The sequence below is a fragment of the Hirundo rustica genome, chromosome 2 (assembly GCF_015227805.2).
Source record: "Hirundo rustica isolate bHirRus1 chromosome 2, bHirRus1.pri.v3, whole genome shotgun sequence".
In the NCBI taxonomy this organism is placed as follows: domain Eukaryota; kingdom Metazoa; phylum Chordata; class Aves; order Passeriformes; family Hirundinidae; genus Hirundo; species Hirundo rustica.
Window position 1 is genome coordinate 25,279,816 of NC_053451.1, and position 27,224 is coordinate 25,307,039.

The following is a 27,224-nucleotide window of genomic DNA, read 5'->3' on the forward strand; positions in this document are numbered from 1 at the left end:
ACACCATATAGCAACACAGAGCTCCAAGCAGGAGCAGAGTTTACAACCCCCAGACAGAGGGGTGGCACAAATGCAGTCCAGCATTAGGCATAGGAGCATACAACCACATCCTCTGCCTCAGGTGCTGCACAACACTCTGCTAAAGGTGCTGAAGTACGGGTGGCTATGCAAGGGCAAGGATGGAGTCACAGCTTTCAGTACCCCGCAATCAGCTCTGTCATATATTCGTAGAATGGTTTGTGTTGGAAGAGTCCTTAAAGATTACCTAGTTCCAACCCCCCTGACACCTTCCACTAGACTAGGTTGCTCAGGCCCCCGTCCAACTTGCCCTTGAACACTTCCAGGGATGGGGCACAGAACTTTCTGTGAGTGTGATGGGAAAAAACTATTTCAACTCTCACCCCACAATCTAATTTTTTTTTTTTTTTTTTTTTCCTAATGGTGGGGCCTCAAATTCAACTCAAAAGAACTAACCCTAATTTCACTCTTCCTCCTTCCTCAAATTATTGATTCCCTCTTCCAAAGCACAATGGCTTCTGTGTGCCTTCTTCATTCTGTTAATAACTTTTACCCAGTCAGAGGTAGGGAAGGAGGAGACCAATGCTATGCGAATGGATCTGACCCATCACCTTTTACCACAGCAGTACCGAGCAACAAACACACTTAGGAAATCCAATTAGTGGGAAATCCACAGGATGCAACTGTTCATAAGCAGCACTCATCGAATACATTGGCAAATACACATGCAAAATGAAGGTTTGTTCAGGAGTGGATAAACATGCTGCATTGATTGGACAGGCAGCTGTTAAAAGTTTGTTTGTCTCTCTCAGATTAGTCAAGCAAGAGGATAGATAGACGAGTAGATAGGCTGACAGACAAACATATAGATAAAACTCTTCCTGCAAAAGTGCAGTTTGCATTTTCAGGGAGGTGGCTTGGGTAAAATCGATAAACCAATTTCTGGAAGCCGGAGTGCCGCCCGTCATTAGAGAAAGGCCTCTGAAACCACCCCATGCTCAGCTGTGAGATCTCTCTTCGTGGGTTTCAATGAGAGTGAAATTGAGTGACTTCAATAATTTCATGCCGGGTTATGGGAGGAAGGTGAGGAAGGGTGAGTTCCCAACCATCTAATAGGTCTCTAACAGCTCGATAATTGGCCCATCCTGTGGGTGATTAAGGATGAAAATAACTAATTTCCGCTCATCTTACAGACTAATCAGATCACCTCACCCCTATCATTTTCTCCTCTATTTAAAGATGCAGTCTCCTTCTTTCTGGCATCAAAGGCTAGAAGGATGCAATTATTTAAGTTAGTAAAGGAAGTAGTTCAGGCCAAGCTGGTGTTAGTGAGTTTAAGATACCAATTGGTTGCTCTGTAATAAACCTTTTACTTCTGGTTTCTGCTACAGTGCTCCTGCTCGTGTGCAGCATGGGAATCCTGCTACCAGATCCCAGTGTTCTGCACTGGAAATAGAGAAGAGGGTTGGGCTCAGACCTCGGACCCAAATCTGAATATTACAACACTTGGGCGTCATCCCCAGCCTTGGCTTCCTGGCCACGCTTTCAAGAGTTTGTACGGCTGGTGATTTCTTCTTAGAAAGGCCAACTTTCAGCAGTATGGCTAGCATGAAAAAAATCCCTATACAGCAGATTACATACAGGACACAGATCCTTTGTGGTTCCACTGGGGCTTCTTGGCCACCAGGAGCAGGCAAAAGGCCACAGAAAGGAAATTAAGGGCTGGAAAAATCACACTGTGGAGTGGGGATGCCATTTTGCTCCTTGTCTTGAAGCTGTGTTCCAACCCCAGCTGTGCTTTTCCTGCACGGCTCAATGCAACACTAAACGTTTTGTCCCAGTTCAAGCCAGTCCTTGTCTAGATTCACGGCTGTGCCTTTACAGACCCGTTAGGGAGGGTCACAGACATTAACTCCTCATGCCCCACCTGTGTACATAGGTCTGGAGAGGTGTTCTGGTTTATATCAGCAGGGATCTCCTGGTTTAGTGCTAAACTGAGTGCTGGCAGTACTGGCGGGAAAGGCACAAGTGATGGGACGATTGGTGTGACAAGTCTCCTTCACTAGTCCACACTATAAAAGAAGCAGTGAGGTCCTTCTTCAGTAGAAAGATTTTGACTTTCTTTCACCAGAGGCTGCTATGAAAAACTCCTGGAGACCTCAGAGAAACACAGGGAAAGCCCTCAAGCTCATGTCTCTCTCCCCATATGAGAAGTTGGCAGTACACTGCTTTAAATCATAAGTTTCGTTCTCCAGATTCCTCTGCAGTATGCCCTGTAGTCTCAGAAGATTACAGTATGGCATAACCTATGCCACTATCGAATAAAAAAGTAAGATTTTTCCTGAGAGAGAAGAACAGAGTAAAAATAAAATCTGGTTGGCAGAGATTTCTTCCATCATGCCTGCCCTTCTGGGTACCAAACACACTCCTCTACAAGTCTGCAATGAGCAGACCATGGTTTATACAGGAAACTCAAGCACAGCTGTTTCAATACCATGAGTCTCTGTCAGGAGACCAGAGATCAAGACGATGGAACTGAGACTGAGACCTTAGTGGTGGCCTTGGCACTGCCGTTCCTTTGCACTGAGCAATTAAGCAGTATTCACAGATGGAGAACTCCAGTCCTGGAATTGAATTGGGTCAGCTAACTGGAATAATCCTGATTATTTCAAAAGAAGTCCAGCGTCAAGCCTTATCTCCTTGAATGTAGCAGAAACCATAATGAGCAGCAGTTTTCTCCCTCATTATTTTCAGGTCTACTTCTACAGTTAGTGCTGTGTCCCACACATCTTATCTACCTGCTTGCTTTCAGTGACACATTTCCAACTGCTTCCCTCACTTCATTTCATCCATGCTTTTGCTGCTATTATCCTGGAAACCTCTTGGCCCTCATAATTTTTGCCTCATGCTTTAAGCAGTAGCCTTTTCCTCATCTCCAAGAAAGGACAGCTTCATTTTGCCTGGAAGGAGAGATCCGAATCTCAGTTACTGGCTTTCATCATATCTCTGCCAAGAAGGATGTCGCTGCTATGGCTTCTTGATAGGACTTCTTTTTCAGGCACATCCTTCATTGCTTCCGCTGTGGAGCGAAAGTCATCCTTTCCCCAGAAGAAAGCCATTGATGCCCTCTTAGCACTACACACGCTCATTCAAAAAAGATGAACAAAGCCGTAGGTATGACAAGCCAAAACATCCTACCACTCATCCCACTCTCATCAAAAGCACATCTTTGTTCAGAACATAATGATCCCATAGCAGAAATAGCTGCTATTATTCCCTATCATCACAGCTTCCCAATTCCTCACCAAATGTACCCCATCTCCAGCCACCATATGCAGCCTGGGCAGGCTGCCAGCTCATTTTGTGTGTACTGCTCTGCAATGCTGGGAGCTGCAATCAGGAGCAGGCCTGGTAGCTCATGGCAAGCAGGCCCGTGCAAGGACATCTCCCAGTGTCTTAAATTTCAGTCTGGGCTCCTGTGTGTTTGCTAACACCCTCCGACAGCCCATCAACAAAGATGATGGAGCACCAGTCATTTGCAAGGCAGGGGCTGAAGGCTGCATTCAGCTTTACCAAGGTTTCAGTGCCCATTACAGTGTTCAAGAACATTCCTGGGTGATCTCTGGGCAATTGTTTCAGAGGTTCACGGAAGCATAGCTGCAGGGCTGTGGAGCTGTCACAATCTGAATGAGTGAGATTTTAAGCTTCTCAGCTGAAACATGTGGCAAAAGTAAGCCCCAAAGCTACAGCTCAGAGAAGTGAACCCTCCTGCACCTCTCAAAGGCTCCCATGGCTCCCAGGCAGTGGAAAGACCACAGCCACTAACTGCTTCACTGCTGGCTTCTACAAGGAGAAAGCAAAGCACCTTATTGAGAGCTGCAGTGAAGACCTCATCTTGGCACTTCATCGTGGTGTTTTCAGCTTACTGGTGAGGCTCGGTAAAACATTCCCGTTTCCATTCCTGTGGGTTCCATCCTGCCTGCAACGTTCACATGAGGTTGAAAGGAGATCATAAGCAAGGTGGGGACACACGAAATAATAAAACAGGGTCCCTTTGACAAACTGAGGCAAACAGAGTAAATTGTAATAACAAATATTTTGCTCCATGAAGCGTGAGCCTTTTTCCCTCCTCTTTCCAGCTTGTGGAAGATTGCCGTGCAAATACACCTATAAGCTATTAGAATTTATATACTGTTATATGTTAAATATACTATTTTGTCACATATTTTGGTGGTAGAGTGACTCCAAATATTCTGTTTGTGAGCTGCAATGCTTAGTCCCAGTTGGCCACACTTGGTAACCTCCTGCTTATCCATTATCCTGCTGATAAGCATTTCCAGTGTGAAAACCTACTTGTGGGGTTTTCAACTAAATTCTCTTGATTTCAAACTCCTTCTCCAAGTCCTCAAATTAAGTGTGTTAGCAATTCAGTCATGTATATCAGTAATACCCTTGTGTTCCCAGACAGCACGCTGGGAAGAAGAGGGTGTGGAGGAAGGGAAGGGAGCCACACACTCAACAGAGGCATTATGAGAAATTTACACAATTGTGAAATTACATTTTTTTCTTAATGGTTTGCCAAGCTCCAGGATGGAGCCAGCAGCAAGATAAGAAGTGCAGAGTCTTACACGCTTTCAGGTTTCCTTGCAAGTATCTCATATGGCTCCGGTCACCTATTCAGTATGCATTCGAGTATGTGCCTAGAATTAATCATTCCCAATGCCCAGAAGGCTATTCCAGCTTTTCCAGAGAGACCTATCCTAATGGTTTTTAGCATGTACATAAAGAAACCCAGGCTTACACACATGACTGAATAAAGGCAGGATGCTGATTGAGGTCTTCGCTACTAATTACGTGTGTGTAGGCACAGACATGTAAGCAGGATGCATGGCTCAACTTACCTGCTCCACTGCAGTTTCCCCCACCAGTTTTCAGCAGCTGGGCTTGCATCCCTTCTCCAGCACAATGTGCCACATTCACTCACAGAATTGATCTGCCCTGAAAACCACTTCTCTCACATTTCTAAATCTCTTGGCGTAAAACCTGTTATTCTCTTGACATTAGGCTATTCAATACCTGTCACTTCCCCCCTTCAAAAAAAAAAAAAAAATTGACTTCCGAGTGACATTATATGATAAGCAGTTATATACTGAGACTTCTAACCAGATGGAGCCTTTCCATCACTAGAGGCAACACGGAGCACGTCGGATAAATGCTCACCGTCACAGGGTCCCTCTGCTTGCTGCCTCACGTAAGGAGCTGCTCCCTGCTCGCAAAGCCCTGCTGCTTGAACCTGCTCTGCAGCTCTGAGGAACAGACTCTCTGCATGAATATCTGCAGCATCCCAGTGCCAGAAAGGCTGGTGCTCTCTAGGTTATATTTGCAACCAGATTGAAACCCTCTTTTTTCTCTGGTACCCCGTTTTACCAGTTCATACCTCCTTTCAGCATTAATGCTTGACATAAATGGGGACGTAGATCATGCAACACTACCAAAAAATGCCTCCAGAATGCAAAGCAATACAGAACTGTGGTACACATGAGTTTGGACCAAAAGCAAAGCCGAGTTAATACTTCACTGAAAGCAAAGAGCAAACTGCAGAGGGAGACTTGGTATGGCCAAGACACTGGGACTCAATACCAGTTATTCTGGTGAGTAGGTCCAAGAGGCCCCAGGACCTCAGTCGTGCTTTGCAGGTTATTGCAGGTATTTCTGTAAGCCTACTTCCCTGTCCTGTTGTGCCAGTACGGAGCACTTCTAGTTAGGACTCACCTGAGTCACCCAAACTCCCTCACCATCTTGTGTTTTCATGGGATTTGCAGGATTGCAACTCCCCTCAAAGGCCAGTAGTAATTAATATTATTATTGGTATAATAGCACTCAAAATAAGGAAAAGAAACTTACAGTTTCAGCATCTTAAAGTAGAGTTTTCTGGGTTGTAAGAACAGCCCACCCAGCCAGCACTTTGTCATGGAGCTCAGTTCTGCCATAAAATGCTAATCAGCCTGAACAGTCACGTCCCCCCTGCACCATATCTTTTTATGAGCACATTAACATGGTCGTTAGGAAGAGGGGACTCATATGGACACAAACACGCACCACAATCATTTATTTCCCCCTTAGACTCCATCCTGAGTGACTCTAATTCATTAGCAGGAAGCAGTTTTCCTTCCCCTCATTCGAGGTGGTTTCTGGTTTCCAGAAACCCAGACATGTCCAGACTACCAAATTGTTGTGTCCCCATAGTCCATCATTTATTCCCTATGACAGATGTCACAGGAGCAGGTGGAGCCATCTCCTCTGCAAGGAAGAGCACCCATGCTCTCTGGAATCTTCATAAGGAGTCATGTTGTTGAAATTAAATACAAAGGAGAAGGTTAAAAGTTATAAATTCACTGAATCACTGGAGTATAGTACAGGAAAAACAAAAGAATTTATGAAAAATGAGAGAAAAACAAAACCTGTAGGAACCAAAAGCCACAACCTGAGGAGTAAGAACAGGAGGGTGCTATGAATCAAACTACGAAGCCAAAGAACCATTTAGCTTGAACTTTGTGATCATTAGCATAGTAAAGTGCCCATACATAAGCTATGATCACCCCTTACTCATAAAAGCCCCTTCCTCTAAGAGCATGCACAGTAAAATAAATGTGCGCTGTATCTTTAAACCAAGAGGAGAGAATGAAAAACCAATTGCCATAGCTTTAGGTTGTTAAGAATACAGGAAATGGCAGGTTTTTTATTGTTCAAAGAGTATAAAAATGAGCACCTGGCATACTGAAGGTGCTAGCTTTGTGGATTTAACACCTATCACCCATCTCGACAAAGACGTGAAATAAAATATCTCTACTCTGTGCATGGACTGGCTTCTTGCACACAGGGTTAAAGAACCCTGTGCTGGGGACAACAGTGTTATGTGGATCACTAGATGCAGCTACTTTTTTTTTTTGTTTGTTTGGAGTAAGGGCCTGTCAAAGATTTGATAAAAGTCACCTTTTTCCCTCAGATACCAAAAACGATCCTTCTGTATGTGATATAAAGATAGAGCTGGGAATAAAGTTGGGTGATTCAGACAGAGAGATACAGGTCACTGCCACTCAAGCTAAGAGAGAGCTAAAGCCAATTTTAGGAGCAGATAGCCAATTTCTAGAGGGCACCTTCAAACACACAGGCAGTGTGAGATGCAAAGGAGAGCAAATACCTCAGAGCAAAGACCACGAGGACATTGATCTTGTGTAAACCCCTAAGTGGCAGGGGAAAGGATGACCCCCATCTGCATTCATGGCACCCAGAACCAAAGCATCACTGACAGGCCCAGGGTGTGACTGCATCCTGCCTGCTTAGTCCCCCTCTTGCCAGATCCCATCCACTTAGGCTAAACAAGAAAAAGGCAGTAGAAGCTTTAGTGCATATGATTTCTTTTTCTCCCAAACTCTTTCTTTTTCCCCTATCAGTGAATTGTCCCCTCTTTCCATCTCCTATTCATTCCCTATCTCACTGTATGCAAACCACAATCCCCCTTTTCTTCTTTCTGCTTTATTTTCCTGAACACTCATTAACTACTCACAAAGGACCGTGCCTGGCAGATCGGAGCTGCAATTATCTCCTGGTTCTGACCCGTGTTCAGCGGTCAGAGATTAGCATCAGCAATAATAATGGAGTGCGAGATGCAGGCAGCTGCATGCTGGGGATTTGACAAGTGTCCAGACTGCTGGAGCCAACGTGAGGGGAAGGGAATCCACACAGGGGACTGTGTCCTCAGGAAGGTGGATGTGGACATTTCGGGTTTTCCAGCACATCCTTCATGCCTGTTCAGGAAAGATGATCAACTTGTCCTCCGGTATTCCAATTGTAAATCCTGTCCACCTCCCTCTCATTCTGATGCACCCACGAACCTAAGGGAGGCTGAGGCCATTTCTGGTACAGTTACCCTCCTGACTTCAAAATTCACTTTGCCCCTTTTTTTTTTTTTTTTTTTTTTTTGCTTTCAAAGTGCAAAACCCACCACGAAAATAGAACTCCAAATCACACACATTAGCAAGGAAGTATATCCCAGACTGCTAAAATAAACAGTCCTGAATTTTCCCACCCCCAGTAAAGGACAGAAAAATTTTTGACATTTCTGTCTTTCTGAATGCCTTCCCAGTGAGGCCACCATGCAACTTTCATGATTTCTGTGCACACACTCGTCTGTTTAAGGCATCCATCCATCTCAGTCCACCATACCATAATTAAGATTCCACAGGAGGCTTTGGTTGGGTCTCCTTCTCATTTCTCTCAGCTTTTCAACAGCCTTGTTTTCTAAAAACTGTGGCTTTGTTTTTATATGGGTTTATTATTTCTTGTTTTCAGTTACTGCAAGCAGCCTGTGACAAACAGGTAAGTCCTGTAATAAGCTTGGGGAAATAGTTGATCTTTAGCTCAGTCTTATCTCCTCTATCCATCAATACTATTAGGGCTGTCTCTATGTCACATCCTTGGCCAAACCTTCCACACAGCAAGTCCAAGCTGTCAAGACTTTCCAGGCAATGTTGGAATTTCCTTGTCACTTAACATCTTCTGGATACCACTTTTGTTTTTCCGTCCCTCGAAGGGGAAGAACTGTAGACAAGATTCCTAAGTTCGAGGATGTATGAGTTCAGGATAAAACTTAGACTGTTTATCTGTTTGGCAATAATATTATAAGCTTAGCTGGTAGGCAGCAAAAAAAAAACAACCAACCAACTAAAAAAGCCCTACAAACAAAACAAAAAAAATTATAGATGCAAGTAAAGCTATTAGGAGAATGACTATGAACTTTGCTCATACCTGTTTCCAGTTTGGGTGCTCGATCCACTCCTGGCCCGGTTTGAAATATACAGACTTTTAGAAAACAGGAAGAGAATACTCATCAGTATGAACTTTCTTCAAAAGATTACTTCAAATTCATCCTGCTTGTGGTTATCTTAGAAATAACGTGAGAACAGACCCTATCAGAGCATATCACTGCTCCCAGAATCTGGTATCTGCAGACACCTGGACATTTGGAAGTGCACTGATCATGAAAAAGAAAAAAAGAAATTAATTGTAACTTTTGGAGCCGCAAAAGCTGCACAGCTTGAGATTTGGAGAAAGTTCAAATTTGGTTTGCATTGTAGCTGATTAACCTTGTTCACCCTAAAAATATCCCTTAGTGTATTTTCTCAGTTATAAGGTGTCTCAAAAAATGTTGGAAAGGAAATGCTAGGAAACAATTGCTTGAGTCGATAAAATGTTTTCAACTCAAGTGGCCTCACTCTCATTGTGTTGTTTTTTTTTTTTCTGCCACAAAAATTTCCAGCAATTAACTTTATATTTTTCTAAGCAAGTATTTACACCAGGAGCTGCTACCCATTAGTTTCCCTTAAGTTTTATGTGTTAGATCACCAATCACAATAAGAGATTGAGTGAAGATAGAAGGAGCTATGCAGGGGAAAACAAATGAAGGGAGGGGGAGAGTAGTAAAGCAGCAGCATTCCCCTTTTCTAAACACAGGGTATGAGTTGAACAACGACATGGTTGCAATCAATTCCAATCTGCCCATTTCAAAGGCAAAAGAGGTTCAAGAAGATTTGTAGCAACATCCACCGTTTTCACCTGGAGGACACCTGGTTCAGGCCAGCCACGGATAGAGTTTCTCACATAAACCCTTAATAACAGCTATAGTGAAGTCATTAATTGATCATTTATCACCTCCCTGGAAATTAATAAATTCCCACATCTTCTCTCACCCTTGTTGTACAGGAGAGCACAGGATTTTGTTCCTGAATGGACTAGGCAGATAATCCCAGACCTCCACATATATGCAACCTTCTAGTTGAATTAGGTTCAAGGCATGCTTCTCCTGCTGAGTGCAAGTCTGAACTCCCATGAATTAGTTATTCCCATTTAGTATGTGAACAGACGATGCTGCTTTGCAGGGCAGTCCATCCAGCATGAAACTCACTTCGGAAAACAGTTTTTAAAGGGAATATCTGCATGAGGGAGGGGAGAATGTGGAGGAAATAAATCTCCTGGTACTTCTGTTCATTATTTAAGGCAACTGTTATTTTCTCTCATTTTTGCTTTCAAATTTGATATCTAAGAGACAAGATTTCTTCTACTAGGCATCACTGGGGGAAACAGAGCATGCAATCTGCTTCAGAGAATGCTTTATTCCAGCATTTCAGGCAGGAGAAAGGTCCAGAGGAGATGAAAGAAGCAGCAACCAGGAACCTGGAGTCTTTGAAATGCAGCTCTGGTCTTTGCTTGTTCAAACCTCGCACGAGACACTTCTTTGGGTGCCTCTGTGTGGCATAATAATGGCATCCTGGTTTGTATCAAAAATAGTGTGGCCAGCAGGACCAGGGCAGGGATTGTCCCTGTGTGCTCGGCACTGGGAGGCCACACCTCGAGTGCTGTGTGCAGTTCTGGGCACTCACTGCAAGAAGGACATTGAGGTGCTGGAGCATGTCCAGAGAAGGGAACAGAGCTGGTGAAGGGTCTGGAGCACAGGTCTGATGAGGAGTGGCTGAGGGAGCTGGGGGTGTTCAGCCTGGAGCAAAGGAGGCTCAGGGGAGACCTTATGGCTCTCTGCAACTCCCTGAAGGAGGCTGTGGTGAGGTTTCGGCTGGCCTCTTCTCTCAGGCAATCAGTGACATGAGATGAGAGAAAGTGTTCAAGAAATGACTGGATGTGGCATTTAGTGCCGTGGTCTAGCTGACAAGGGAGTAGTTGGTGAAAGATTTGACTTGGTGACCTTGGAGCTCTTTTCCAGTCTAAATCATTCTGGGCATATACCTTGTCTAACACTACCAAATACATAATGAAATGAAGAGAAACTATGAAGTGGGATCTGATAATGGGATAAAATCTATCAGGGCTCCTGCTACCAAGCACCACTCCAGAAAGCCACCAAAATGAGCATCTGACCAACGCACTCAGGTCCCCACATCTCTGGGGATGTCTTGTGGCTCATCACTAACTGCTCTGCTTTGTCAGGACTCACCAGGTTGCTAAACACAGACATTAATGAAGCTGCAGTGCCTGACTGTATCCATCAGTTTCTTCCAGAAGCTAACAGCCATGTTCCTCAAGGGGCTTTAGGTCATGCTCAGCATAACTGTCTTTACTGAAAAATCAGTCTTGGCTCAGATCTGACCTTGAGACTCCAGAGTCAGCCCTCATGATACTTGATGCATCCTCATAACTGAACTTTGCAACTTCTTCTGTCCCTAATGGCCTAACAATGAACCAAACAACTACCTGTATCAACATGCTACTTGGTGCATTTCCTTTTTTAAGACCAGCAGTTTGCCAAGGGTAACTCACACACTGTAGACAAGGCCATCAGATAAATACAGAGTGCATAATAACCTGGCATGCTTTTATGAGACCGGGAAAAAACAGTATATCATGGGATTTCAGGCAGGGAGTACAGCATCAGCAAGCTGGAGGGGAGAACATTATTAACGAAGCACTTTCCCTGAGCTTCTTGATAACTTTGGATGAGGTAAGCCAAGTCTGGAGGATATGTTAACTTTGTGCACACACAAAATGGGCAAGCCTTGTGACTGTTAATGGCTTTGTTAAATCATTTCTCTCAGCGAGTCTGTCTGTAATAAAGGATTGCTGCAGCTACCCTCATTTTTTAAGCTGCTTTGAGTTTTGCACATGGAAAGTATTAAGTGCTGGCATTACATCTGTAAAATTAAGGCCCTAAAAAGGTCAAAGTCATCAGCTTAATTTCTGCAAAGACGATTGAGCAACACTGGGATCTCAGGGTAGCTGGTTAGTTATACTTTACAGTTTTTTTCTGTTGTCTGCTCTACTGTGCTTTGACTATGTTTTCTCTCCTAAAGGTTTGTGGAGGCTTTAAGTTAATTTGGTGGCAGCATAAGGTACCAGACTGCTAAACTGCAAGATTAAAAGGATCCTACGTGTTTAGATCTGCAAGCAATATCAGCATCAGCTATTCTATCTATTATCCCATCTCCCTTTCCCACACTCCCTTCCTACCCTAAAATAACCTCAGCAATTAAACTGAGAAAGGACTCACAGAAGGAAGAAAAACTGCAATCTCTGTGTCCCATTCTGTCCCAGCCCTCTCTGGCTTACTGCCCAACAGGAAGGCTATTTATACCAAATTTTTTTTTCAGGAGGAGGAGGAAGGGCTCTGCTGTATCTCATCTACCCATCTGATGGGCAACTAATGAGCCACCAAATCAAAATGCTTTTCAGGTGTGGAGCAGGGTCAGAGGCCAGAGGTGAGAAGCATTAAACAACCTGCCAATTTGCATACACGCAGTCACATGAGATTGAGCTGTGGAGGGTAACAAGTAACATCCACCAAAGTAAGCACAAATGATAAACGTGGACCAGTCGCTGTTTGGATCATCAGCTCTCTTTCTCCAAGCCATGGAATGGCTCAGACTGGAAAGGACTTTAGAGACCCCTTACTTCCATGTCCCTACCTCGGGCAGGGACACCTTCCACTAAATCAGGGTGCCCAAACTTCGTTTGAAGGAAGCAAAGACGTTGTGGTTGTCAAAGAAAGGTGACAACATCAGCTCCAGCGCACAGCCACTGAGCCACATCCAGCCCCAGAGGAGGAAGCAAACAGTCAGCCAAGCCCTTTTGGTTTGCTACAATTCCAATACCAGTAACTTTTTTCAGTTTGCTAATCCTAAACTCTCTGAGATTTCTATGGACCCTGCCACCTTGGAAATCCCAAATTCATTTGATCAGTACAGAGACTCCTTCTGGTATTTATCACATGGAGAAACATTGCTCCGCAGGACCATCAATCCATCCTGAAACTCAGTGTGCTGAAAGAAAGGAAAATCTGCATGGTGGAAAGCAAAAGCAAAACCAAAAACCTTGCGAAGACAGTTGAGACCAGGGGAAGTAAAGACATGGTTGTTCTATCTCAAGGCAAGGGAAAAGGGTTATTTATAGTGGGCAGAGGAGGGGAGAAATAAACCTGCTGGGGAACTGGTTCTACCCAAAGTATTCAAAGGTAGGTTTCAGAGCAAAATGAAAATAAAGTCAAGTGAAATGAAGAATGCCTCTACATAACCCTTCAGAAGTGTTTCGGGCTCTCTCCAAATGCATGTGAAAACCACTCAGATGTGATTTACATGAGTTTAGATTTCCCTTCCCCTGCCAGCAGAAGGACTAGAAATGGACAGAGCCCTCTATTTCAGCACCAAAATTTATCAGAAAGCACATTTTCAACAACCAGGGGGGCCATATAACCTGTCCATCCATCTTCACACTCCTTTTAGCAATGTAGAACTTCTCTGCTGGGGCCCGCTGAATCTCTTTCTTCAAATCCAGTTTCTGAGTACACGTCTTCTTGAAGTTTCGGAAGAAGTTCAAGTCTTTCCTCTTAAGCAATTGTGACAAAAATAGCCTGATATGGAAAAATCCCACCCACACGTAAACTTCTAAGAGTTATTCTAATGTATAACGTATTTTTCTGAGAGAAGGAAGGGTAATCATTTGTTCCCTTCACCTATGTCACTGCTGGCTCCACAGGCCTCTGCAGAAAGGTTTTTCTGTCCATATCAGATGGAGTTTACACCTCTCTCAAAGAGAAGGACACAGGAACAGAAGGCCCTCTAGATCCTGCCATCTGCCAGAAGAGAACTGTCCTTTGACAAGGACAGCTGCAGCAACACTTCTCAGGGTGGTTTAGGGTGGGGGGTTCAGACCTAGACACCTGAACTGCAGATGTTCAAAGTCATGGTATAGATGAAGGTCATCCTCTGTCTCCCACGAGAAATGTTGCCAGCTTGCAAAAAACTCAATAACACCACCACTGTAACCACCAAAACAACAACAACAAAAAACACCCCCAAAAACACGATAACAAGAAAACCCCAGAACAACCCCATGGTCTTGGGGACAAAGTTCATTTGAGGAACCCAACTTCACTGACGCCCAGGCTACAACTCTTCTGATCCTGCAACAGCACTGTAGCAACAAACTATCTTCAGTTAGACTAAATGTTTAATTTTCCTCCTCAGGAAACGGAACTGTGCTTGCTGACACTAACCTGAGAGAAGTTAGTAGGCTTCTTAAGGATTATTTTGCACATCTTTACCCATCACATAAAGTACTGTTCATACTAGCACCTGCCACAGAGCAAACAATGAAAAATTAAAGGAAATTTAAGTTACAAGATGAATCTTGTGGAAAGTTGGAGGATCTCAGCAATTTCTAATACATTCAGAGAACTTCATTCAAGAGAAAAAAGAATCAGTGACCTGCAACTCACCTATACTTGTCTCTTCGCTTGCTGTGACTTCATAATACTGTGGAATTCTATTTTACTGATCTTCCCTTGAAGGGATCATTTCACTCAAAAGATCAAACCACCAAAAAACAGCCTCTGTGTGGGGACAGATGTCTTTGCCCTGTTGATGAAACAGCCATCAGCTGGATCAGATTGAAGGTAACTTATTTTAATCCTTTTGAAAAAGAGGAAAAAATTTGAAATCTTATATATGCAAGTTGCTAATTAAAGGAAGCTGCTAATTAATATCAATTAGAACCTGACTGACCCATAATCATATTAAAATACTTGCAGCAGAACCAAACTGTCCCCACAAAAAGGGGACTTTGCACTCCTGCATACAATTCATGGGGAGGACAGAGGAGAGTTGAGGGAAGCTCCCCACTGTGCAGATGTTTTCCTGAAATGATTCAAACAGGCACATCTGGATGGCATAAAACCTGCCAAGGGAATTCAGCTGTATAGGAACTTCACCTGAATGCATATTCCACTGGATGGGGGACTTCACGTGGTGAGCATCCCTCTCACCTACCACGTCACAAAATGACCCTCAAATGACCATGGGCAACTAAGAGAGATTTGTCTCCTAAACACTGCTTATAGAATTAGCTACTTTTCAGTTATTGAGCGAGCCTCCACAGCTTCATACCACCCATCTTCCTAGACAAAAGTCCCTTCACAGCAGCTCTGGACATGCACTGATCCCTGTCTTTCAGAAGCAGCAGGACTGCAGAAAGCCGTGCCCTGTGCTCGTGCCATCTGTACTCTTAGACAGGAGACACCAGGCTATAGCCTCTGTTTTAGTGCTGGCCAGAATGGCACACGTGCTTTTAACTATGTGTCAAAATATGCTTAAATCGAGGTTCTGAAGAGGGAGGGCAGGGTGCCTCTTCTTTTTCAAGGCAGCTAAACACCAGTTTAGAGAAGAGGCAGGCCCAGAATCTCTTAAACCCTAAGCTGACATACTAAATGCAGGGCTGCTTTTTTCCTCTACTGCTTACTTCAGTTTCTCCTTGTGTTGTTGCTATTCCAGTTACAGAGAAGGAAAAACAGTACCTGGAAATTTGCATCTGCATCAACATCAACCCAGCCTCCTTCTAGGGATCCATGTGCCCATATTCTTCATTTATCTTCATTTCACACTGTCGTTCCTGCCAGCTACATTGTCTCTGCCAAAAAGCTTTTGGAAAGAGGAAGTGTCATGAGAACCACTGCAATTATAGATCCAAACCTACACCAGCTGGGTCAGCACAGCCACTTGAAAAAACTTCTTTTGTGCCTAGGACCACATGTTCATATAGATATATCTCTATTTTCACACGTGTCTTTTTTTTTTTTTTTTTTTTTAACTTCTCTTCATCTGCAAATTTACAGCAGTTTGTGCCACCAAACTCTAGATCTTTACAGAAATACAATGTTTGCAGCAGGCTGAAAACAAGCTCGCTGTTTAAGTGGTGACTTCATGGCACGGGTGTGTTTTGGAGCTGTGAACTCTGTGCAGGGAGATCGTACAAAGCAATCCTCAGTAAGCCTGTGAAATTGCAGTGATGGGTAACACATAGAAATGTGGTGGATAAGGTAAAGGGGATCCTGGTGAGCTCTAGGAAGAGCTGAGCTTTGACAGAGCATGGTCACAGGGGTGGCTGTAAGCAGCCACTTAAACTTGGTTTCAGCTGTTCATTTCTATGAGACCCAGCTTAAAAAATAAACTATTCCCAAACTGTGTGTGTTTGTCTCCGCTGCCTAACAGGATGAACTGTGTAATTTAACTTTCAATCTACCACCCTGTTCCTCTCCACATGATCCCACTAACAGCTGCTCCAGGGTGGCAGAAAGGGCAGCTCAAAGGGTGAGAAATGCTTGAAACCCTCATGCCTTCTCCATTCTCAAGGACAGCCAAACAGCCCTGGGAAGACACAGCTCTGTTTTCTCTTTTGCCTATGCCTACAGGTGCCTCGCTGTGAGGACAACAACAGTGCAGCAGGAAATGCAACAGGGACAGTTCGCAACCTGAGCGGGGGCCAAATGGAGCCAGCGAGGCAGAAGCAAAGGGTGGGGGAAACAGACCGTGGCTACTCCAGGGTCAGCCTGTTCCCCAAACCATTCCACATCTCCTAAGCAGTGAACAAACCTTGAGCTGGTTCTGGTCTGCTGACCTGGAACATCTCAGGGGCGTTCTTCTGGAGCTTGCTCTTGTGTGTATGCTGACTTTCTACAGCATTATGCAGGCTTGCTGTGCAAAGCCCTCCTGGATTCCATCATAAAATAGAAATTCAGGGATGGGGAAAAAAAAAAACCAACCCCACCAAAAAAACCTCTCCAATTCTTTCAAAAGGAGCCAGAGCTTGATTTATGGCTTTGTATCTCACCAGTGCTAGCTCAGTTGGGAGATTCAGGATTTCTGCAAGGAGAAGGTTGTTTTGAAACCTCTTGAACTTTTCTGAGCCAGAAGGTGGTCTGAACATAAGGCTTATTTTATTCTTTTTTTTTCTCTCCCTTTTATTTGGTGCACTCTGCAACAATCCCCCAGTGAGACATTTGCAAGCCAGCAGAAGCAGAGATTCAGTCTCTGCATCAGTGCAGGATACAAACAGCAGTATGTGCCTGCTTGGGGGGCTAGGTCAGGGCAGGCTGGGTGGACCTGTCACAACAAAAGCAATTTGTCAGGCATGCAATGGCTTGAGGGTGCAGCAGCCTCACCTCTGCAGTAACCTGTCCCCCCCAAGTGTGCTCTGGGAGATGAGCTGTGCAGACGGCATGGCTGCACCTAGACCTGGCCTGTACAGACAGGACAGAGACACTCCAAGGTGGGTAAAGCAGGACTAGAGCTCTGGCAGAGCACAAGCACTTCTTGGAGGCTGGTTTGCCCACCCCTGCCAGCCACTGCACTCTCCTGCTACGTGAAAGGCTGAGTACCCTAAAACATCCATATCCTTTCTCCAATTAAACACTATGAGTTATTTTCAGAGCTGGGTTTTTTTGTTGTTGTTGTTTTTGGTTTTGTTTTGTTTTTTTCTTCTTCTTTTACTCCTTTGCCTGTCACATCTGTCTTCTTTGTTCCACTTCTCCAAGACCTCAGGCTGCACACTTGGAAGAGAAAGGCTGCTGTGCTGCCTTCCCTTCCAACACAGCTCCCTCCCTCATCCTCTGCTAACCACAAGGAGCCCTCCCAGACAAGAATCTCTCCTCAGGGTACCCAGGCATTGCAGTAGGAGGTGCCCTGCACAGGGTACACACCGAGGCAGCAATGGCTGTCCTTGTGAGCACGTTGTCTTTACACTCCCACTGCCCAGCCCATCTCGGCCCCTGTGCAACATCCACACAGGTGGTCCAGTCATTCCCATCATTCTTCCAGAAACTGTGACTAACGGGATAACAGGCAGAATGTGCCCGTTATTGTCCCCTCATTCCCACAACCCTCCCTCTCTCTGTCCCTGCCAGGCACAGGTGATGTGTGGTGGTGTCAGATGACTACTTTATATCCTCATGAGTCAAACCTTAATATCCCTTAATATTTGCTCCCAGCAGGTAAGTGGTGCCTCATGTTGTTTCTTTCTGTGACCTCAACATCCAATTCCTGTTCCCTTGGTTGATTTACTTGCAGGAATGATACCATCTGTGGCAAGATAATACCCTCTAGCAGCTCCTCAGGACGTGTGGTCACTCTGATTCCTTCCACCAGAACCCCCCAGAACGCGGAGCAAGGTGCCACGAGCGACCTCCACACATCCAGCTAACACAAAAGCCTTTAACAGCAGCTCTTTTAAAACCTCAGGCTAATCCTATTAACTCCTAGCTGCAGGTGCAAAGGGGTTGATACCTCCAGTCCTGTGCCTTGCACGGGTAGGGAGATGCTCCTGGGGCGCTCACGGGCAAGCACACCAATGTTCTCCAGCACGCAGTCCTGCGCACACACTCACCCCACGCAGCACTCACCCGCAGTCCTGCTCAGCGTTTTGCTGGGAGAGATAAGCTGCACATTCGTTGTTATGGTGCAGAGGGAAAGCAGAGCTCCGGGTCTCCATCAGAGGCAGGCACAGGCTTTTCAGGGGAAGGCTTCACTGCGTGACTCCGATTTTATCTCCGGTGTCTGTCTGTCGTTAGCATCAATTGCCGGTTTGGTGGCATACCGATAGCGTGATGTGATCTCTGTTGTCTCTCTCCTTTCCTCTGGGGTTAGGCACGGCTTTTTCTCATTACCTTTTTGCTGAAAAGTGTTTATCGCAGCAGATAATCTGAGAGAAAGCTTCATCTTGAAATCATTTGTCTTTTAGCCATAGGAGTAGGAAGTGTCTCACAGTTTTCAGTCTCCCCTGTCATTTAAGGGAGTCATTCTTCTTTCTTATACTACTGTACTTCAGCACTGGCTGTCCAGCTCTGAATTGTGGTCTGTATCTTTCCACGTGTAGCAAAAAAAACCCCCAAAACCCAATCACACTTGGAATAAGAATTTGGGGTGTAAGAGAACCAACAGAGGGTGTAAAATTCCTGAGTCCAGGCTCTCTAACTGCCTGTTGTACTAGAGCTGCCTTCACGTGGAAGGTTTGATGTTGGCAGCTGCAGGTGCCCTCAGTCCCAGCAGCGGGTGTCTGCTCCATCAGCAGCACGGTTAAGGGAGCAGGCAGAGCTTCACAGAAGACAACACTGCTTTTACTCAGATTCCCTTTTTGGACCTCCAGTGCTTTAAGAACACAAAGCTGACTGGCTCAAATCAAGTGCCCCAAAGTACTGCAGCTTTTTCTGTGTGCTGGTGAGAAGTGGGGAAGGAAAACAACTCTGTTCTATAGGTAATTTTACAGGTGTCACCTTGTCGTGCAGAGAAAAATGGTGAGATTAAGATGTTTTTATCTGTTGTGAAACCTGAAGATTTTTTTTTTCCCCTTGTAAGCTGGTGATGAAAAATTGAAACTTTTGCTCTTCCCCATGGAATGGAAATTCCAATTCAGAATGTTGATATTTTTGATCAAAACAAAGTATTTTGATAGTCTCAAAATCGAAGTATTTAGTTTTACAGAAGTAGCATGAAATACTGCATTTGAAATTGTTGCAACAAACCAAAAGTCCCCCTAACACAGCTACTTACAGGAATTGCTTCCTGGCCTGACGATGGCTCCAGGAACAGAGAGAGACACAGGACTCGCACAGGGCCTGCTTCAAGCTGACCAGACAAAACTCATCGCATCACCGTTGCCTTTTGGGTGTAGGGGTTTTGGGTTTACTTCATTTGTGCTAGTGCAGAGCAGAAACGGGGTGTTGGGAAGGCAGTCTGAGGAAGGGATGTGCCTTGTGAAAACACGGGCGGAAATCTGTTCAGAACAAATCTGCATTTTATCCTGGGGGAAAAAAGGCATTTGTGAGGAACATTTTCCCGCAGGTCTGGTATGCATGGCGCTGAGAGAGAAGAGGAACAGGAGGGGTATCCCGTGAGGATATACCATGATACCATCTCGCTGTGGCTGCAATGACACACGTGCTTTGTTACCTTCTAAAAGCAGCCCCACTCTGTGCCCAGGCATGGCAGAGCAGACCCACAGGACACCTCTCGTGCAGGGCTCCACAGGCAGCTCCTCTGACACGTCAGTCACAGCTCACACTGCGACAGCACAAACCCACGCACTGGAGCCACAAGGATTCTGACGTAGAAGTCAAGAACAGGAGTAGCACACCCTCGTAGCCTAACATTCTTACACGTGGTCTCAACACGCACCTATGCTAAGGTGCATGCAGGACTTGCAATGCATTTCCCTGTGTTTTCTCAAATTTCCCTAGGCCCAGACAGGCTTACTCATTGGTTTAATCCTGAACGCACAGAGCATTCAGTCCTGCCACTCACAAATCATCCCATCTCCCTTGGGAGAGTGGATCTGGCAGCCCTGTCTCCACTGAGACGGAGGCTGCAGTTTGTGCCAACAAGAAGAGAAATCCCGCCAAAACCTTGAGAACAAGCCCTGGGCTCATTCACATTTTCATCTGTTCCTGAGGGAGAAGAATACTAATAATAAAAAAAAACCCAAACCAGCTGTGAATTTATTGACTCTCCCTTAAGAATCTCGGTGCAGTAAATTCCACCTTCATGGCGCTGGCTAATTATGCATTTATTTAACTCTGTTGCTGTGGTTTTTTTAATGATTCTCCACCTGTTGTTTGAAGTTCACTCTGTCTATTATTCGCTATAAAACCCTCTGTCATATTTTTACCTCATTATTCCTAACAAATAGTGCATTTTCTGCCGCCCTCCCCTCTCTCTCTCTCTCTTCCCTGCTCTGCCTTGCTCCCTGCCACCCTCACCTCTCCGACTCGCACTCCCTGAGTTTCAAAGACCAGCTGTTAGCATTTTGTCAACGGAGTGCTTCTGAGAAACTTCTGTCACGGGCTCCAGCACAGCAGGGGCTGCTGAATAAAATATCAGCCCTTCAGAAGGGAGTTAAGGCAGGGAACAGAAGCAGCAGGGAGAGCGAGGAGAGGAGAGGAGAGGCCGGCTCCGTGGTCCCCCCCAGGCCAGCAGTTTGGGAGCGGGATCCCTTCGGTGTAACTCCGGGACAGATGTGGTGTCCAGCTACTCCATGAGAATTGCCTTTGGGATGAGAAAGAGAAGTGAAATACTCTTCCTAGGGAAGAGGTAGTGCCACACTTAGTTCAGTGACATTGAACTCGAGTGAAAGTCTCATCCGCTCCCAGCTACAACTTGCAGGATCTGACTCCACTCCCTGACTTCCTTACACTTGCCCAAGCTTCACTATTTCAGTGTTTCTTACAGCCCAAAGAACAGCGTTAAGACTTGCTGATATTTTTTTTCCCAGGTAAAACACAAATGTTCCCAAACCAAGTTATAAAAAGGGAAGTGGATTAATGCACTTGGTTTCGACTGATAATTTCCAAATCAGCAAAACTCACTCATTCCCACCTTCAGCAAAGGAGATTTGGGCAATTACAGGCCCATCAGCCTTCTCTTGATTTCTGGGAAAGTGATGGAACAAATGCTTCTGGAAACCATTTCCAAATATATTAAGGATAAAAAAGAGCATAATTGGAAGCAGTCAGCATGGATTTATGAAACAGACAGCATGCCTGGCCAACCTGGCACCCTTCACGATGAAATGACCAGTTTAGAAAAGGAGGGAAGGGATTGATTGATGATTCTGTGATTCAGGAATGACCTGGACGGTGACAAAGAGAGCACTCAGCACATTTACAGAAGGTACAGTACTGGAGGAAGGGCTGGTGCACCAGGAGCCTGCGCCGCCACTCAGAGGGACTGCGCCAGGCTAAAGAATTGGGATGACAGGAATCTCAAGAGATTTGAAGGGAAGCACAAAGTCCTGCACCCAGGAAAGAAAACCTCCTGAGCCATTGTGTACTGGGGTTCAACTGGTTGGAAAGCCACTCCACAAAAGAGGCTTTTGGAGTTCTATTGCATAAATAAGTGACAAGGAGCCGTCAGTGCATGTGGCAGTCAGCAGCCTCTTGTGAAGAAAAACACTGACAGCAAGTCAAGGGAGGTGATCCTTCCCCTCTCCTCAGCACTGAAAATACAGAGTTTGGGGTGCTATGTCCTGGTCTGGGCTTCCCAATGCAATAGTGACACGGACATGCCAGAGGGAGTCCAGCAGTGAGAAACTGAGATTATCAAGGGCTTGGAGTGTATGGCACACGAGATGCTGACAAAGTTGGGATTGTCTAGCCTCAATTAGGAATGGCCTAGGGTGACTCTCACCAATACAAATACCTGACAGCAGGCAGAAAAGACACAGTCAGACTCTAGTTAGTGGTGTCAAGGAATAAGAGGCACAGGTTGCAAGATGAAACACAAGAAATTCCCTTCAAATATAAGGAAAACAAAGCTGCCTCTTTTTTTTTTTTTTTTTTTTTTTTTTTTTTTTTTTTTTTTTTACAGTGAAGGTGGTCAAACACTAGAACCAGTTGCCCTGAGAGTCTGTGGGGTCTGGCCTGGGAGTTACTCTAATCCCATCTGGACACAGTCATAAGCAATGCATCTATTTGATCTTACATTCAGTAGAGGAGTTGGACTAGTCAAGCTCCTTCCAGCCTTAACAGTTCTATGACTGGAGATTCTCTGGTTGCTGAGCACAATTTAGATGGATTTCAGAACATTCTGACAGGAACTAGGAATCCAGAGATGTTAATTTAACCTAAAAATGGGGTGTCTCAACAAATACAGCATGATTCCAAGTAGAATAAATCATCCAAACTCATGCCTTTAACCACAGTTTGCCTTCGAACATTTTGTAGCAGATGAATGACTCAGCTTGCTCTGCTTATATTCTGCCATTGTGCAGCATCTCTATCTGGAAGAAGAAATGATGGCTCATGTGGAGCCCTTGGCCAGTGAAGGAGATTTTCCATAGGGAGGGATGTCTACCTTTGCTGCTTCTCTCTTTCAGGTACACTGCAAAAACCCCACATCACAGGATGCCCTCTGCCTAATCCAGGAAACCAGTTGGCAAAGGAATTTCCCAGAAAGCAGTGAGAAACCAGTTCCTTGGGTAGCAAAGAAACCAAAAAAACATTCTAAGGGTCTCTCTCCTAGTATTAAAAATCTGCAACATGTCAGGGGCCAAAGGCATTTTTACACCATTGCTTCTGATTTACTAACAAACACAGAGCTGAAGTGCTACACAGGGTATTTTCCTTCAAAGAGGGCCAGCTAAAGCAAGCCTGTGAATCCCAAACTGAGAGATATGCCATTGTCACCGAAGTAGCTGCATGGGCGTGCAGTGAATTCAGGCATGAAGTTCTGCTCTCGGACCGAGCAGACAGTGTGGACACACAGCACTAGCACACATGGCTCTGTAGCTAGATTTACAGACCTGCTCCCTATGACGAGATGAGCTAAAAATTTGGGAGGCGAAGCTGGCTTTGGGACAGGTAAATAAACAGGAAGCTGCATTTCCTCCTTCAAGAGATAAGCCTGGCACTAGAGGACGTATAAACATCAAGGCAATCCACACCACTGCCAACGGATCTTTTTGTTGCAGAGCTTTAACACCCTGATGGGAAACACAGGAGTGAAAATACCATATATTACCTCTGCCTATGGTCTAACAGTACTTTTCAGCTCGATCCTTGGAGCTATGGTATAAACTGTTTCAGGGGGAAATCTGAAATAGGTGATTTTGAGAATGAGGTTTATTACCAGTGGTGCCCGATTGACCCCATCAGAATCTATACCACTTCTGGCATGAACATATCCACAGTGCCCACAAAGGGAAAGAGCCTCAAAATTGCCACTCTAATGACTGCACTTAAATTGCTGATCAGGTTGGGAATCAGAAAGCCAAAATTTCAATTCCAAAACATAGCCTGAGGCCGCAGCATGTCTGAAGCACAGGTTTGACAGAAGGGGCTCTCATAGTGCTTCACTGACTAATGAGATTAAAGGGTTTTCATTAAATCAGTTGTAGTTATAAGGCTCTCCCTTTATTGCACTTGCATCTTAAAAAGGTAAGTGGTACAGTATGATTTGATACATTTGACTTGGAAAAGATTAACAGCCAGTTTGAAGTTTTCCATTCAAAGTAATCCAGTATCAAAAGCCTCACTTGAGCCCCAAGAGTTTGGGAGTGATACTGTTCTGAATTTTAGTATGTGGACAGGGACAGAGATCTTTCTTTCTGGTTTCTGATCAAAGTATTTTTCAAATGAAAACAGCCCATATTGAAAGTTCTTATACAGCTGTCTAAGACATTTCATTTAGATGTGTAACTTCCCAAATTACACAAGCAGTGACAATTAAGAGTCCCAAGGCATATCAGCTCACAGACAGGGATCTGGTAACAAAAGCTGATAGAAGGCAGCTGATGCAAAGCCTTCACTGATCAGTCAAATGCTGGTTTCCCCCATTTCTGCGATGCTACACTTTTCATTATGTCAGAGTTCATCCACTGCCTGTTGGTAGCCCACCACCGGCAAAACTAATTCTGAAATTTCGCAATGGATTTTATGATTGAATTCTAAGCAAAACTCTGAGTGCAAGAAGTACCTTGACTGGTGGCTAACACAGATGAAATCAGAGGTTGCAAATGCAGACCTCGGAGCTCAGCCAGTTAGTCCCATCTCGAATCTGTATCTTCATTTCTCCATGGCACCAGGAGAGGATGAATTTGCTGTGCTCGTTAATAAAAAAGCTTCCACATGTTGAAAAACTGGGGGGAAGACCAGGAAGCAGGGGAAGCATTTTATTAACATACACATTTTCCCTGGCTGTATCTCCTCAGGTGGGAGGAGAGCTCTGTGACATCCCCAACACGTGAAGTTAAAGCCCTGCAATGGGAAATAAAGCATGGCAGCTGCAGCCTGTCTACACGTGTCACACAGGAGCCACTCACATTAACAGCAGATGATACCTTTTCCATTGTAGCCTCTGCCTACTGGAGCATTTGTGAGACGTTAGGATGCAGCAAGGTGTACATGGAGAAGGCTTAATGTTACTTCAGAAAGTGCCAAGATCTCCTCAGGCAGTCATATCAGCAACTGTATATTATCACTATACATTTAGGGAACAACAGTACGTACCTTTTGCCACAGTCCCCCATGGCCACAGTACTGGCTGTAGCTGCCAGCCAGAAACCACTCAAACTGTAAACTTACCAGCTTTTTTAACCCTACCACCATCCTCCTTTACCCCACCCACCCTTGGGCAGCTACAGTCCAGATTTTTTGATCACCTGGGTAGTAGGGCAACAGACTTAAACCACTCCCTGAGAGCACAAGTTTGAAAGAGCCAGCAGATGTTTTACTGAGCATCTCAAGCAAATTTCGCAGTACAAGGCTGCTACAATTAGCGCAACATTGAAACAGATTATGGAAGTATTTGGAAAAAAACTTATTAGGTACTACAAGAGCACTTCACGCTAGGATGGCGAGTTAGTGATCCAGTAAAGCAGCTCTGCTCCCCGCTCAGTGTGGCAAGAAGATCCCTGTAACCTACTTAGCTCCTGATGATTGCTGTATGAAGGATAGCCAAAGCATGGGTCCACGAGACTTCATTTGCCACAGCAGGAGTTGGATATCACCTCAAGAAAAGCCAGAGTCAACATTTGATGCTGCAGATAAAAGTTACCCAGGGTACTCCCGGAGATCATTTTACAAAAGAGAAGACTGCCACCTCCGTGTCCTGCAGATTTTTTTGTTGTCCCAGCACTACCCTCTCCCTCTGCTCACAGGGAAGATGTTGCCCACATTACCTCCACATTCACTGGAGCAAGAGAGTATCCATGATATGATATGTACCATGCTCCCAGACCTCACGTAACCACAGAGGAAAGCAAGTTTAGCAGCCTCTGCTGCCTGGGCCATGCTTTTCCTTCTAACCAGAACATTTCTGAAACATTGCTCTAAACACCTTCGTGCAGCCACTCAGTATTTCCATTGAACTACTGTGACCTTTTGGCTACTGCCCAGTTTCTCTGGGAAAACAGCCTTTGTTGCATCTCAGAGTGAAAGACTGACCAAGTTAAAGGAGAGAGGAAAGGCAGGAAAATAATCTTCAGATTCTTCAAAACATACAACCACTCCTTTTGGAAAGACAACTGAAAGCAAGCCATTGACAGCAGAGGTTAGAGAGAAGGAAAGCATACTTCAGTGTAGAGATTTATTTAGGCCTGTCTTTATTTTAACTGCAACTGTACACAAGATTGACATATCCTGTAAGCTACCTTTTATAAAGTCCCTAGACTTGCTGCAGGAATGCAAGGAAGGCCATTTCATCTGCAGTGCATTTACAACTGTAGTTTAAAGGATTTTCTAGTTTCACATCCCAGCCTCAGTTGCTAGATGTCTCTCAGGTCAGTGTTTTACTAGCTTGGAGTTTGTCAGCTGGTGCCTGCAGTGTACTACCTCTGCCACTTCCTAACAACTCTCCCAAAATAAAAAACAAAGTAACAGAGGGTAGAGTTCAGAAAGTAGATGGCTCTTGATCCCTGACCCTGAATGGGAGACTTTACTTGTAAGTTTGATGTGCACTGATCCTGTAGACAAGCAGAAAGGAGGGCAGAGACTGTAAATTCTGGTCATGTCTCCTGCAGTGGCACCCCAGAGGACAGTCTGGGCACCGCGGCCCCTCTGCCATCCCTACCCGGTGAACACAACTTGCGCACAGAAAGGAATAAATGAGGAGCTGGTGCAGGAAGGTCCCAAAGCCACTACTCATTTTTCTTGAATGGCAGCTTTGATTTAGAAATTAAGCATATCTTCTCTTGAGGTCAAATGAAGTAGTCATAATCTGATTAATCATTGATAGAGCGTTCAGAAGTAGGGCCAGAAAGCCCCTCCTATCCCTTCCTTGAGGAAATGGAAACAGCCCAACCTTGGCTATTTCTGAAGATCCTTATCCAATTACTTAAAAAGTAAGAGTGATTCTAATGCCTTCTTGAGGCATCTATCAGAGTCTGCCCTTACTTCATACTCTCCTCACCCACAAAGAGGGTAAGTTACTTAACACTGCCCCCCCACTAAGTCCTCAGGAAAGCAGCCCTCCCCTATTTCCATTTCTCTGTTTTTTAGAGGGGATAGCCTCTCAGAGGAAGCATAATGCCCCTTTTTCCTAGCGCCCTTTTCTCCAAAGATGTTACCAAGGCTGAACAAGATGCTCCCACTAGAGTCTCCTCTAGAACTACTGCCCCTTTTCCCTACATGAAAAGACTATTTCTCCCCTCCCCCATTTCTTTTCCTTTGGAGATGGAATAAGACTCTTGCCTTTTGCAGTTCATTTAATCCAACAGGTCTTCCTTAGAACTGCTGCTGAGATCACCATCCCCCATTTGTATTCACGAATTTGATTTCTCATTCCTAAGGGCAAATCTCTACACTTGTCTTGAATTCCATCTGGTTCATTTTGGACAGTTCCTCTTGATCAGAATCCTTTTGAATTCTAAATCAATCTTTCCTGGCC

The 27,224-nt window shown here is 44.8% G+C and overlaps 1 long non-coding RNA gene across 5 annotated transcripts in view; it reads right to left on the minus strand.

The window, feature by feature from the left end:
* Nucleotides 1–3,592: 3,592 nt before the first annotated feature.
* LOC120749606 (uncharacterized) overlaps nt 3,593–27,224 on the minus strand; it is a 32,117-nt gene continuing 8,485 nt past the window's right edge. For 2 of the 5 annotated variants that reach the window (XR_005699692.2, XR_005699689.2), the window contains exons 3-7: nt 18,251–19,647; nt 15,371–15,494; nt 14,297–14,435; nt 8,827–8,880; nt 8,289–8,634 (exon numbers count right to left, since the gene is read on the minus strand). This is a non-coding gene — a long non-coding RNA (uncharacterized LOC120749606). Of the gene's footprint in view, nt 3,998–8,288; nt 8,635–8,826; nt 8,881–13,787; nt 14,154–14,296; nt 14,436–15,370; nt 15,495–18,250; nt 19,648–27,224 lie in introns of those variants that run through there. The other 3 variants (XR_005699690.2, XR_005699691.2, XR_005699693.1) reach the window with 3 other exon arrangements.